General features: G+C 45.3%; 1 protein-coding gene across 5 annotated transcripts in view; it reads right to left on the bottom strand.

Annotated features, from left to right (window-relative positions):
* TBCE (tubulin folding cofactor E) overlaps window positions 1-14,185 on the bottom strand; it is a 619,064-nt gene that overhangs the window by 400,118 nt on the left and 204,761 nt on the right. The gene's annotated exons all lie outside the window — the stretch shown is intronic.

Here is a 14,185-nt window from a genome sequence, read left to right on the forward strand (position 1 = left end):
GCTGAAAAGAATGATACCAAGATGATGCCTAAACCCCGCAGGCATCATTCTGGTATAACCATTCAAAGTCCAGCAACATACCAGTACGTTGATGGTTCTTGTTGGACATGTATTGTAACCTTTTTTTTTCATGCAGCCTGTTGGCTGAACGAAAAAAAGATTGATCGGTGGGTATGCCCACCATTAGAATACCTCCCTTCATCCACCCACTTCTAATGATGGGCATACATGCACCAATTATATATTCCGAAGCATGGGGGCATCCTCCCGCAAAAAAGTTATGCCGTGTGTACGGACTTTTCTATGCCGCGTACACACGGTCGGACTTTTCTATGCCGTGTACACATGGTCAGACTTTTCCACGGGAAAGCCTCCGTAGGAATGTCAACCGTATGTACGTGGCATTAGGAGCAAAATCGCTCCTCCGCCCCTAATGCCCCCATGCTTTGGCATATATGCTCTTTTTTGAACTGTGGTGGTGAAATCACCTCCTACAGCATTGGAGTCGCGGCTTTATATATCGTGGGAGCAAACGCTGTTGCTGTCACGCTAAATAAATCCGCGCTGCAACTGAATGGCGTACCTGCTAAGCAAATGATGGTTAACATTAAAACAAAGTAACATTCCAGTATAACAGTAAGATCATACCATACCTGCAAAGCAAATACCAATAAAAAAAACATAGTAAAAAATAAAACATTTTTTAACGCAACCTGTGCCTAAAAAATAAATATATATATATATATATAAATATACGCCGAAGCATGGGGGCATCCTCCCGCAAAAAAGTTATGCCGCGTACACACGGTCAGACTTTTCTATGCCGCGTACACACGGTCGGACTTTTCTATGCCGTGTACACATGGTCAGACTTTTCCACGGAAAAGCCTCCGTAAAAATGTCAACCGTATGTACGCGGCATTAGGAGCAAAATCGCTCCACCGCCCCTGCTGCCCCCATGCTTCGGCATATATGCTCTTTTTTTTAAATGTGGTGGTGAAATCACCTCCTACAGCACTGGAGTCGCGGCTTTATATATCGTGGGAGCAAACGCTGTTGCTGTCAAGATAAATAAGTCAGCTCAACAGCTGAATGGCGTACCTGAAAACAGTAAAGTAAATTTCATACCTGAAAAGCAAGCATGAAAAAACATAACAATAAAACTTTGCAGAATAGAATACAGTAAAAAAGAGCATAACAATAGAGAGAGAATAGAGAGGGAGAGAACAATAAAACGACAACTATTTTTTTTTATTATTTTTTTTTCCTTTTTTTTTTTAACACTTTTTTTTTGTAACTGTTCAACTTTTCGGTTCCAGGTTTGGGTCTCTCAAAATGCGATGGCATCTTGGGAGACCCTGTGTAAGTGAGCCTAGCCTGTGAAATGTTTTTACCCTACACTAATAATTAACTCGTGTGTGGAAGCGTTCAAAACATTCCCCAATACAAAGACCAGGATCGGCAGGACATTTGGGACAAAAATAACGGGTGTCACGCCTAAATCCGCGCTTGCTACAGACACGACATCTTCTTTGGGGGGCTCGTTGGGTAGGGGTACTCTCGAGGGCATACGAAAAATGCCTCTCATGCAGTCGGCTTACTGCATTTGGTTGGGGATGGTGAGGTACAGCATTGCCTGGATACAGGAGTTCTGTGATGATATCCTTCTGGAATTGAAGGAAGGATCCATTCTGTCCTGAAGCTCTGTATAAGACATGAGCATTCAGTAGAGCCAATTGAAATAAATGTAGAGACACTTTTTTGTACCAGCGTCTCGTCTTGCGGGCAATATGATACGGCGCCATCAACTGGTCGTTGAGGTCCACCCCTCCCATGTTTTGGTTATATTCGTGCACACAGAGGGGTTTCTCCACAACACCAGTCGCCGTACGAATTTGTACTGTCGTGTCTGCGTGAAGGGTGGTAAGAACGAAAACATTCCTATTGTCCCGCCACTTCACAGCAAGCAAATTTTTACATCTGAAGCAGGCTCTCGCCCCCAGCCTTAGATGAGAATCTACAAGCCTCTGGGGAAAGCCCCGGCAATTAGGTCGCACGGTGCCACATGCTCCAATCTGACGATCAAACAAGTGACTAAAAAGTGGCACGCTGCTGTAAAAATTGTCCACATACAAGTGGTACCCCTTTCCGAATAAGGGTGACACCAAGTCCCAAACGATCTTGCCAGCGCTCCCCATGTAATCTGGGCATCCTTCCGGCTCTACCTGACTATCTTTGCCCTCGTAAACCCTAAAGCTCCATGTGTAGCCTGTGGCCCTGTCACAGAGCTTATAAAGCTTGACCCTGTATCTGGCACGCTTGCAGGGAATGTACTGCTTGAAAGACAAGCGGCCAGCAAATTTAACCAGGGACTCATCAACGCATACAACCTGCTGGGGATTAAACAAGGCTGCAAAACGTTCATTGAAATGGTTTACGAGGGGCCGAATTTTGTAGAGCCGGTCAAATTCAGGGTCTCCACGTGGACGACAAAGTGCATTGTCACTGAAATGCAGGAACCGCAGGATCGCCTCGTATCGTTTCCTGGTCATGTGAGCAGAGAACACGGGCATATGGTCAATTGGATGTGTGGACCAATACATCCGCAATTCCGGAAAAATGGGTGTATGCCCATGTTGAGGGTAAGGCCCAGAAAGGTTTTAAATTCGGAAACCTCAATAGGTTTCCACACTTTGGCAAGGAGAGACTGGGGATTAGTGGCGATGTAGGTACCAGCATATAAATTAGTCTGGTCCACAATAGATCTATAGAGATCTTCCGTGAAATACAGCGAATAAAAATCAAGTGCCATAAAATTCACTGTATCTACCTGAATACCGGGTTGGCCAGTGAATGGGGGAAGTACAGGTTCTGCAGAAGTGGTGGGGACCCAATCAGGATAGGCGAATTCTGCAGGAAGGGCACTATGGGCACGACGGGCCTGTCTTTGTCTTCTTCTTGGTGGCAGCGGGACACTACTTGTGCTTGCCACCTCGCCAGCTTGAACTGCACTTATGGGACTCGCCACGTCAGCACGTGATACTGCAGTGCTGGATGAACGACCAGGGTGTACTAGGCCGCTGGTGCTTGCCAATCCACCAGAAGGAATAGCGGCGTTAGTACTGGCTCTCTGCTCCATACGAGGGACCTGCGATTCTTGCTGCTCAACAACATCAGAACGGGGTCGCCTGGCCTTAGCAGGGACCACCACTCCGTCGTCCGAGCTATCCGACATGGAGCCGCTGTCGTAAACGGGTTCGTATTCTGAGCCTGATTCTGACAGATGCGTGACCTCCTCTTCTTCACTATCTGACATGCACAGAATCCTGACGGCCTCTTCACCAGTGTACATTCGCTTTGCCATTTTGGGCTCTAAATTTAGTGGTACACTGGTGATTCACAGGTAAAAAAAGCACCTGACTATAGAAAGGAAAATGTAGAAAACGCTTCGAAAAAAACTGTTAGTGATCGCAGGGATCAGGCCTGTCTCTGCGAACGCTGCAGTTATGTGTCTTGTGTTTTTGAAGTGACAGTGATCGATCGATACTGCACTTGGGTGGGTTGGGCTGGGCAGAGGGGGAAAACGCAGGTGCTAGCGGGTATCTGGGCTGATTCCGCTAACAATGCATTTTTGGATACCCTAAACTGCTGGGTACGCTAGTATAGATCTGATCAGATCAGGTATCGATCCGTTCAGATACTATACCACTAAGGGGGGGTGTATGCTTTGCGAGTGGGTGTAAGCGGTACTGGCACTAACCTAACGCTACCTGGGGTGACGCAGACCCTGACTGACGCTAAAATTTAATTTATATCACCCGCCGGGCGATCAGGGGGTTAAACCTTTATTGGGTTATATACGGCGGGTGCCCTGATGCTATAAACAGCAAGCTAACTAACCAGCGTCAACCGTAACACTTATACGGTGATCACTGGTGAAAGGGTTAACTAGGGGGCAATCAGGGGTTAAAAACATTATTTATGGGGGTACCTAACGCTATAGAACCTGGCGGCGAACCTCAAAAAAAACGAACTGCCTAGCGGCAACAGTGACACTAATACAGCGATCAGAAAATCGATCGCTTAGTGACACTGGCAATAGGGGGTGAAAGGGTTAACTAGGGCGGTGATCAAGGGGTTAAACCTTTATTAGGGGGGGTAGGGGGCTACCCTGGACCTAAAGGGGGCTAAAACTAACTGCCCTAACACTTTTTTCTGTAACACTGACACTAAATGCAGCAATCAGAAAATAAATGATTACTGCATTCAGTGACACTGTTACAGGAGACTGGGGGGGGGGGGGTGATCGGCGGTGACTGGGGGGGGTCAAATGTGCCTAATGTGCTGGTGTTAGAGTAGTGTTGGGGTGCAACTTACTTGTGTGATGTCTTCTCTCCTCAGCGGTGGTCGATATGACCACCACGAGGAGAGATCACACAGTTCCTGCTTCCTGTGTTTACACTAAACACAGGAAGAGGGGGGGAGTTCAGGCATTGGCTGAGAGCGATCCAAGGGGGGTGGCTGAAAACGAACAGCCGCCCCCACATCCCGGATCGCTTCTGCAGCTTACCGACCCGCGGAATGTACCGGGGGGGGGTCCCGATCGTACCCCCGACCCCCGTCAAGCAGGGCACGTACAGGTACGTGATTGTGCCTGTCCGTGCCATTCTGCCGACGTAAGTGTACAGGAGCGGGTCGGGAACTGGTTAAAGGGCCTACATGCTCAGACCTGACCTTTTTATTACTAATATATTTGACACATTTAAAGGGTTTGACTGACTCTTTTACAACCTGTCATTTGTTTTCAATTTTTGCAGCCTTGAGTTCCTTTTTACATATACTATTATATTCTTTGTAACTTTTTTAATTATGATACGGTCTATTTTTTAAATGCCGTTTTCTCATTATTTATAGCTAACTTAACTTTGGACATGAGCCACAGAGTCATCTTTAACGTGGGGCAAACAGGGCAGCTGTCCTGGGACAGTCATTCTTGTCACCTGCCCCTTGAGCCCAGGTTGCCCGCAAATTGGGGGCCCATCAGGGCCAAAACCTCGGTCACTCACACAGCTACTAATATAGCCCATGTCCCATCCAGAGACCCAGTTCCCGCAATCGTGGTTGCTAGGACCACCTGGCATCTAGAAACCAGTGAGGTATATGCAGAGGATCCAGAATTCATAGACTTCCATCTCCAGACCTGCTCCGTCTCCCAGTGCTCCACTTCCTCCAGCTTCTACCCTGCTGAAAGTAATTACGGAAGAACTGAGAGTCTGAGGTGAGGGGGACCCGTGGGCTGTGAGTAGGGGAGCCAGAAAGGGAAGAAGGATGGACAGAGGATGGTAGCTTCTTCTGGAGAACATAGAGGACTAGACAGAGATAGAGGGGGGAGGAGGAGGCAGCCTGAGTGGAGGAGATGGCTGGAGAGAGCAGCTGAGAGTAGGAGGATACAGCTGGGACTAAGGAGTAGGGACTGGGACATCTCAAAGCTGCACTGACATCAACCACTGATTAATCCCCACACTACATCCTGCACTGACAGCTCTGTACATTCCTCCACCCTGCGTTAACACACCTGTCTCTACACTGACAGATCTGTCCCCACCATCACCCTGCACTGATAGACCTGTCCTGTCCTCAATGCCACCATGCAGTGAAAATCCTGCCCCCTCTGCTGCCCTGCACCAACAGCTGTATCCCCTTTCCCTGGCCTTAAAGCGAAGAGTACAGGGAAGTCTGACAGACTGTAGCGATTGCTTTGGTGGATGTCTCCTTGTGCTCTGTGAGCTAAGGAATGGGAGACTGCTATGCTGGGATTTATAGTGCCACAGAGTCTCTCCTTTCTCCCCCTCTTCCTCACCCCCCCCCTTCTCTCTCAAATAAGCTTTATTGGCAGGACCAAACATTTTAGCATTGCCAAAGCAGTCGAGTTTGGATGGGATAGGATAGGATGGGGGCTAGGGTAGTTCTAGAGTCTTTGTAGGATTAAGGGGGTTATATATCATGAAGGATAGGGGTAAGTCCATTTAAAGGATTTTTAAGTCCTAGGTCTTTCATGTCCCTCTCAGTCTGCGACATGCTTTTCACCATTGGCTCTTCTTCTCCCAGTAGAATTTAAAGTTTCTTCTTCTCTTCTATAGAATTAAGGTCCAGGATGAGAGCGGAAAGTCTCTGTAAGTGTCCCTCGCTGATGAGTACTTGGGGCACTGTAGCAGGAAATGGTCCTCTGCCAGCAATGTGACCAGGGAGTCCTGGAAGATGAGTCTACTTTCCCTGGGCTTGTAGGTTTGTCTGTGGCGCCCTAATTCGATTTCCATGCTGTGGGCGCTCACTCTGTACAGGCTCAGGATTTGTCTGTCTTAGAGGACCTGTAGCCCATCCAAGTACGGGGACAGTTTGTAGTCTCTCTGCAGTGACTGGTAAACCATTAGTTTCTTGGAGTTTATTTCATTTCTCCATTCTCAAACATATTTTTCTTTGGAATCATTCATTATGCTTTTTATTTGAAATTTTGTCAAATTGTCAGGAGTTTGGGATAGACAAGGCGCTGATGAGTTTTGTCAAATGGGCTTAATGGTGGTATGAGCTAGGACTGCGGTTTTGTAGGTGGTCCCAGTATGATAGTGCCCGTTTCTGTAATGAGAGAAGTAAAGGAAATCTGCCCAGCTCAGACCAACAGGCATTGTTGAAGGAGGTCCATTGGACTTCAAGGACCTCAAACTTCAATGCCATAAAGGAGGATTGGGGTGATGATGCTAACAAATATTATGGGACAGACTCTCACCAGTGGTTTTAGGTGGTACAGTGGTCTCCCGATGGCATGGAATGCTCTGCATGCCTAGTCTTTTAAGGCCTCTATGGCTGGCATGAAATTTCCTGATCTGTGTAGCTGTTAGTTTAATCAAGAGTGCATTTGTTTAACCACTTGCTTACTGGGCACTTAACTCCCCCTCCTGCCCAGACCAATTTTCAGCTTTCAGCACTCTCACGCTTTGAATGACAATTGTGCGGTCATACAACACTATACACAAATGACATTTTTATAATTTTTTCCCCACAAAGCTTTTCTTGGTGGTATTTGATCACCTCTTTTGTATTTTTTTTTTTTTAAAAAGACTGAATAAAAAATAAAATACAAAACCGTTTTATATTTTGTTATAAAATGTTGCAAACAAGTCATTTTTTCCTTCATTTATGTACGCTGATGAGGCTGCACTGATGGGCTGCATTAATGGGCACTGGTGGGCAATGAGAGGTGGCACTGGTGGGCACAGAGGTGGCACTGGTGGGTGGCACTGAAGGGCATTGATAAGTGGCACTGAAGTCTGGCAGTGATGGGCACTGATGGGTGGCAATGATGGGCACTGGTAGGTGACACTGATAGGCAGCACTGCTAGGTGGCAATGATGAGGCACTAATTGGCACCACTAGTGGGCATTGATAGGTGGCACTCGTGGGCATTGATAGGTGGCATTGTTTTGCACTGGTGGGCACTGATTTGTGGCACTGTGGGCACTGGCAGGTGTGCCTCTTCCTCTTCGGGAGCGATGTTCCTGGCACAAAAGCTATTAATCGCCTTTTTTTCTCCTCACGCTGTCAACGCAAGGAGAAAAAAAAAAAGACTATTACTGAGCTTTTGTTTACATCACGTGATCAGCTGTCATTGGCTGACAGCTGATCACGTGGCAAGGGGCCGGGATCTGTGATCACCCGAGTCTCAGTGATTCGGTGATCACAGAGGACATCTATTGACAGCCTCCCAGCAAAGCAGGTCTGCGCTGTAGCTGTCATTCGGCTATAGCGTGGACCTGAAGGAGTTAATGTAAAGGAAGGGATCTTTGTTTTGCGTAGTTCCTTTGGAAGACTGATTTTTGTTATGCTTGAGTTGATAGCTAGTGCCCATGTGGCACTGTATTTCTCCAGCACTTCCAGGTTGTCTTGTAGGCCTGTTGGTGATAGCAGTAAGAGGTCATCCGCATACAGCAGGAACTTCATCTTGGTGTCATGTAAAGTTAACTCAGGTGCTGGGGAGGATTTTAGAGCTGTAACCAGTTCATTGATGTAGATATTGAAGAGGGTTGGGCTTAAGTTACAGCCCTGTCTTTCTCCCTCTCTTTTGATCTCTTTCTCCCCTCTCTTTCAAACCCTCTCTCTCCCCCCTCTTTCTCTGTCCTACCCCCCTCTCTCTCCCTCATTCATCTCCTCTTGTCCCCCTCTCTCTATAATTGTCCCCCTCCTTTTCTCTCTCTCTCCCCCCCCCCCCTCCTCCCCACGCCGCACTTAGAGTGTGCTTTTATCACCCTTTCAGCACTGAAGCAGATTTTATAGCTTCAAGCTTCAGTGGGACAGACATCAACTGTCTAGGCCTTACTGCACAACCCTTGTCACCCCTACTAGATGGGCTGCCATCCTGGCTTTTAGGGGTAACAGTGACATCTAGGGCTGCCACCTCTGAGTTTGCCACCTCCACATCTTCACCCAATTTGGCAAATTTATTTTGGGTGCTCAAACAAAGAACTGGCTTTCATTTTATGCAAGTCCCTACCAATCCCTCTAACTGCATTAACCCATTTTTCCTAGCTGATAAACCTGACTTACCGCTCCACAACATCCCCATTAATGGCTTGCTCAGTTAGGACTCCTTTCACAGTTGTTTGTTCCACTCAGTGTTGCAATTTGCTGCTCCAGATCTCTAATGTGAGTTTCCAGAAGAGCAACCTGCTCACATCTATCGCATCAGTTATTATCCTGGAGCTGTTGCTCCATTATAGTATACATGAAGCAAACTGTTCAAAACATTCAACCTTGACAGTACCCATTAATCCCAGTTACAATATTAATATTACTTGCAAGAATTTGGAGTGTTACTTACAGGTTAGTTGACTCCTGTTTTAATTTAATGTATTTAATGCCTGCTCCATGCACTCAAGATTTTTTTTAGAAATAACACTCAACTACCTGTAAGGTTAGCCCTAAACAAAAGAGAATGTGTGGACTGTGTGATTTGACATATTGGAACATTATGGACTTATTGCATTTCAGGTTTAGGTTAATATTCCAGGACATCAATTCAAAATCTGTTGCCTCAAAAAACATACTGTATATACTCAAGTATAAGCCGAGGCACCTAATTTGACCACAACAAAATTGGGAAAATGTATTGACTCGAGTATAAGCCTAGAGTGAGAAATGCAGCAGCTACTGTAAGTGAAAAAGAAAGTCAACAATGCCTATCTGCAGCCTCACTGTGCCCATCTGCAGCCTTGCTGTGCCCATCTTCAGCTTTGCTGAGCCCATCTGCAGCCTTCTGTACCTTTGATCTCCCGCTGTGTAATGCAACTGCAGTTGGCGGCCGTCCACTGTAACAAAGCCCCGCCTCCACCTCATCCGTGATAGACGGAACACTGATTCAGTTTCCCAGCATTGTTATCAGTGTTCCGTCTATCACGGACGAGGAGGAGGCGGGGCTTTGTTACAGTGGACGGCCGCCGAACAGTTAAGACTGACACAGCGGGAGACCCTCACTCAAGTATAAGCCGAGGAGCTTTTTCTTCCTAAATTGTGCCAATAGTAATTAAGCTGCAAATTTATTAAAAGTCTCTAAACAATAGACCAAAAGTAGTGAAAGGAGGTTCCAACCCAATCCCTGTTGTACTCTGAGGTACTTAAAGTCTCCAGTAGAAATCACATTTATAAAAGTATATTTTGCTTGATGAAAGGCTGAGAAATCAAGTAAATAAATAAATGGGGCCATCCTGAGGTAATAGTCTTGACTAGTGGATAATTATTTGTATGTGACTGACTGGGTGCCTGTCAAGGTTAGGCTCGGAGCCCAGTACCTCTAGTAGTAGAAAGGCTTCCACTGACCAGCTCTAGCAGTAAAAAGCCTCCCACTGACCAGTTGGATAAGTAGATTAGCAGATTACCCTGGCAAATGACGCAGACTCACCCGAGGTGCAAGGTCTAAGCACTAACTGGCATTCCCCAGAGCTCCTGATGGTGGAGATGTGTTTTGCTGTGTGTTACTACGAGGTCGCGGTTCTCAGGATCTCCCCACCAGGAGTTGAGTAAGCCAGGCTCCAATAGCAGATATAGTTACATAGTTACATAGTTAGTCAGGTCGAAAAAAGACACAAGTCCATCCAGTTCAACCACAAAAAACAAAATAAAAAAACACAGTAAAATCCCATACACCCAACTCCACACCCACAGTTGATCCAGAGGAAGGCAAAAAACCCCAGCGGAGCATGATCCAATTTGCTACAGCAGGGGAAAAAATTCCTTCCTGATCCCCCGAGAGGCAATCGGATTTACCCTGGATCAACTATACCTACAAATCTTAGTACTCAGTTATATTCTGTACATTTAGGAAAGAATCCAGACCCTTCTTAAAGCAATCTACTGAGCTGGCCAGAACCACCTCTGGAGGGAGTCTGTTACACATTTTCACAGCTCTTACTGTGAAAAAACCTTTCCGTATTTGGAGGTGAAATCTCTTTTCCTCTAGACGTAAAGAGTGCCCCCTTGTCCTCAGTGTTGACCGTAAAGTGAATAACTCAACACCAAGTTCACTGTATGGACCTCTTATATATTTGTACATGTTGATCATATCCCCCCTTATTCTCCTCTTCTCAAGAGTGAATAAATTTAGTTCCTCTAATCTTTCCTCATAGCTGAGCTCCTCCATGCCTCTTATCAGTTTGGTTGCTCTTCTCTGCACTTTCTCCAGTTCTCCTATATCCTTTTTGAGAACTGGTGCCCAAAACTGAACTGCATATTCCAAATGAGGTCTTACTAATGATTTGTACAGGGGCAAAATTATATCTCTGTCTCTGGAGTCCATACCTCTCTTAATACAAGAAAGGACTTTGCTCGCTTTGGAAACCGCAGCTTGGCATTGCATGCCATTATTGAGCTTATGATCAACTAAAACCCCCAGATCCTTCTCCACTACAGACCCCCCCAGTTGTACTCCCCCTAGTATGTATGATGCATGCATATTCTTAGACCCCAAGTGCATAACTTTACATTTATCTACATTAAACCTCATCTGCCACTTAGTCGCCCAATCAGACAGAGCATTGAGGTCGGCTTGTAAATTGGAGACATCCTGTAAGGACGTTATTCCACTGCATAGCTTGGTGTCATCTGCAAAGACAGAAATGTTACTTTTGATCTCAGACCCAATATCATTTATAAATATATTGAAAAGTAAGGGTCCCAGCACTGAACCTTGGGGTACACCACTCATAACATTGGACCATTCAGAGTAAGAATCATTAACCACGACTCTCTGAATTCTGTCTTTCAGCCAGTTTTCTATCCATTTACAAACTGATATATCCAATCCTGTAGACCTTACCTTACACATGAGCCGTGTGTGCGGAACTGTATCGAACGCTTTTGCAAAATCCAAATATATCACGTCCACAGCCACGCCTCTGTCCAGGGTTTTACTTACCTCTTCATAAAAGGAAATCAGGTTTGTCTGACAACTTCTGTCTTTCATGAATCCATGTTGTCTGCTGCTTAAATAGTTTTTTTCCAGCAAGAACTCATCCATGTGGTCTTTTATTAAACGTTCCAGTATCTTCCCAACTATAGAAGTTAAACTAACAGGTCTATAGTTACTTGGTAAAGACTTTGTTCCCTTTTTAAATATGGGCACCACATTGGCCCTGCGCCAATCCAGTGGTACTATTCCTGTCTTTAATGAGTCCCTAAATATTAGATACAGTGGCTTTGAAATGACAGAGCTCAACTCACCTAGGATCCGTGGATGGATGCCATCAGGTCCAGGTGCTTTATCCACCTTTATTCTGTCTAAATATTTCTGGACCATATCACTTTTGAGCCATTGTGGATTTGGGGCTGTGTCACTCCCACCCCCATTTTGGACTTGAGCTCCCCCATGCTCCATTGTATACACAGAGCTGAAGAAAACATTTAGTAAATTTGCCTTCTCTTTGTCCCCAGTCACCCACTCTAGATTATTTTGTAAGGGGCCTACATGCTCAGACTTTACCTTTTTACTATTAATATATTTAAAGAATTTTTTGGGGTTTGTCCTACTATCTTTTGCAATCTGTCGTTCGTTTTGAATTTTTGCATCCTTGATTTCCTTTTTGCATATCCTGTTATATTCTTTGTAACATTTAAACAACACTAGTGTTCCTTCATTTTTATATTTTTTAAAAGCTACTTTCTTATTGTTTATAGCTTTTTTAACTTTGACCGTGAGCCACATAGGTTTTATTTTTAGCCTTTTAAACTTATTGCCCATGGGAACATACTTTGCAGTGAGGTTCCACACAGTCTTTTTGAAGAATTCCCATTTCTGTTCTGTGTTCATCTGTGCCAATAGTCCCTCCCAGTCCAAGTCCTGGAGAGCAGCCCTCATCCTTGGAAAATTTGCTCTCTTAAAATTTAGTGTTTTAATATTTCCTGTATGTATTTCTTGCTTATAGTTAACATTAAATGAAATCATGTTATGATCACTGCTACCCAGGTGTTCCTTTATCTGAACATTAGTAATAAGCTCTGCATGGTTTGAAATTATCAGGTCCAACAGGGCATCATTCCTAGTTGGGGCCTCAATAAACTGCACCATAAAATTGTCCTGCAATAGGTTTTTAAATTTTTGTCCTTTAACTGTCCCAGAAGTGCCATTAATCCAGTCAATTTCTGGGTAGTTAAAATCCCCCATTATTATCACCGTCCCAGACCTTGCAGCCCTTTCCATCTGTGCAAGGAGCTGAGTCTCCACCTCCTCATTAACATTGGGTGGTTTATAACAAACTCCAATGATTAATTTTGAACTACGCACATCTGTATGCAGTTCCACCCATAATGCTTCAGCCTCAACACACTCTCCATCAACCAAAGATATAGCAGGTAAGGATTAAACAAAAGTGCATTCGGTTAACAGGCCAAAGGTCGGTAACCAGTGGTTTCAGGATAGGATCAAGAGGAATAAGCCAAGGGTCGATAACAAATAGTTGCAGGTTGGGATTAAGAGGAATCAGCCAAGGAAAAAGCTAAAGGTCAGTAACGACTACTGGTAGTGGATGCAGAGAGCTGCAGGTACACAAAGGAGCACTATTATCAGCTGGAGAGACCTCAATAATCTGGCAATCAGGAAGTGCAAACCATGTCTTGAATAGGAAGTTCACCTGAAACAGGGCACAACGCAAGATTATCCAAGGAATCAGACAGGATGTTGTCCTGCATCTCAAGTGGCTCTTCAAAAAGTGCCACCACTGGATCCAGCATAGGTCCCAGGTTCAGATCCCAGTCTCAAAAGGGCCTTGCTAGCAAGATGGGTAACAGCTGGCTAAATCTTTGTGGTGGAGATGATTAAAGTAAACTTCAGCTCCTGTCAAGTCAAGTGCGTCGATGTGTCTGGTTTACTCCACTTTATTGTCATCTTGTGGCCTCACTGTACACAAATTATGGAGTAAAAGCATGCCCAAAAGTGAAGGCTATGGGCCATCTCCAATGACAGCATTAAGCACACAGTACATGCAAGTCACAACACACAGCTGACCACAGACACCCGCTCAACTTACAGCACACAGGCAGAACAGGCATGCAGCCAGAGAGCACTAGGTCACGACAAACATGTTTTACCCAGCCATAGTACAAAGACCACGTTCATAAAGAAATAATGCATACTCCCTAGCAGCACACAGGGAGAGTTCACATTCAGCCACACCATAGCACAAAATCATTAAGCAGTCAATCCAAACAATTTAGGGTTCTTCCTATAGTGTGCCAGTGCTCTTAGCCTCTTCTCAAATTCATACTACTCGCCAGCATACCCTAAGCTTCCTTCCTGCACATACTGCCTACAAGTACAATCGTAGCAATTCCCTTTCAACATGCTGCCCAATGCATTGCCCCCCGTGCTCCAATCGTGCCTATACTGCACGCTGTCATACCCTACCTTTCCATGACGCTCCTGAAAATACAGGATGCAGTCACACCCTCTGCAGTCATCTCCTACACATACTATTATCCCTGTTATACCTTCTGGAATCCTTTGCTGCACATACTACTCACTTTCATATCCTCCAGCACTCCTCATGCACTTATTCCTATTCCTCCCCTGCATATACTGCTCGCTTTCATAGCATCAGCATTTACTCTTTTACATAATACCCACTGTTTTACCTTCTGCATTCCT

This window comes from Rana temporaria, chromosome 4 (assembly GCF_905171775.1).
Source record: "Rana temporaria chromosome 4, aRanTem1.1, whole genome shotgun sequence".
Classification (NCBI taxonomy): domain Eukaryota; kingdom Metazoa; phylum Chordata; class Amphibia; order Anura; family Ranidae; genus Rana; species Rana temporaria.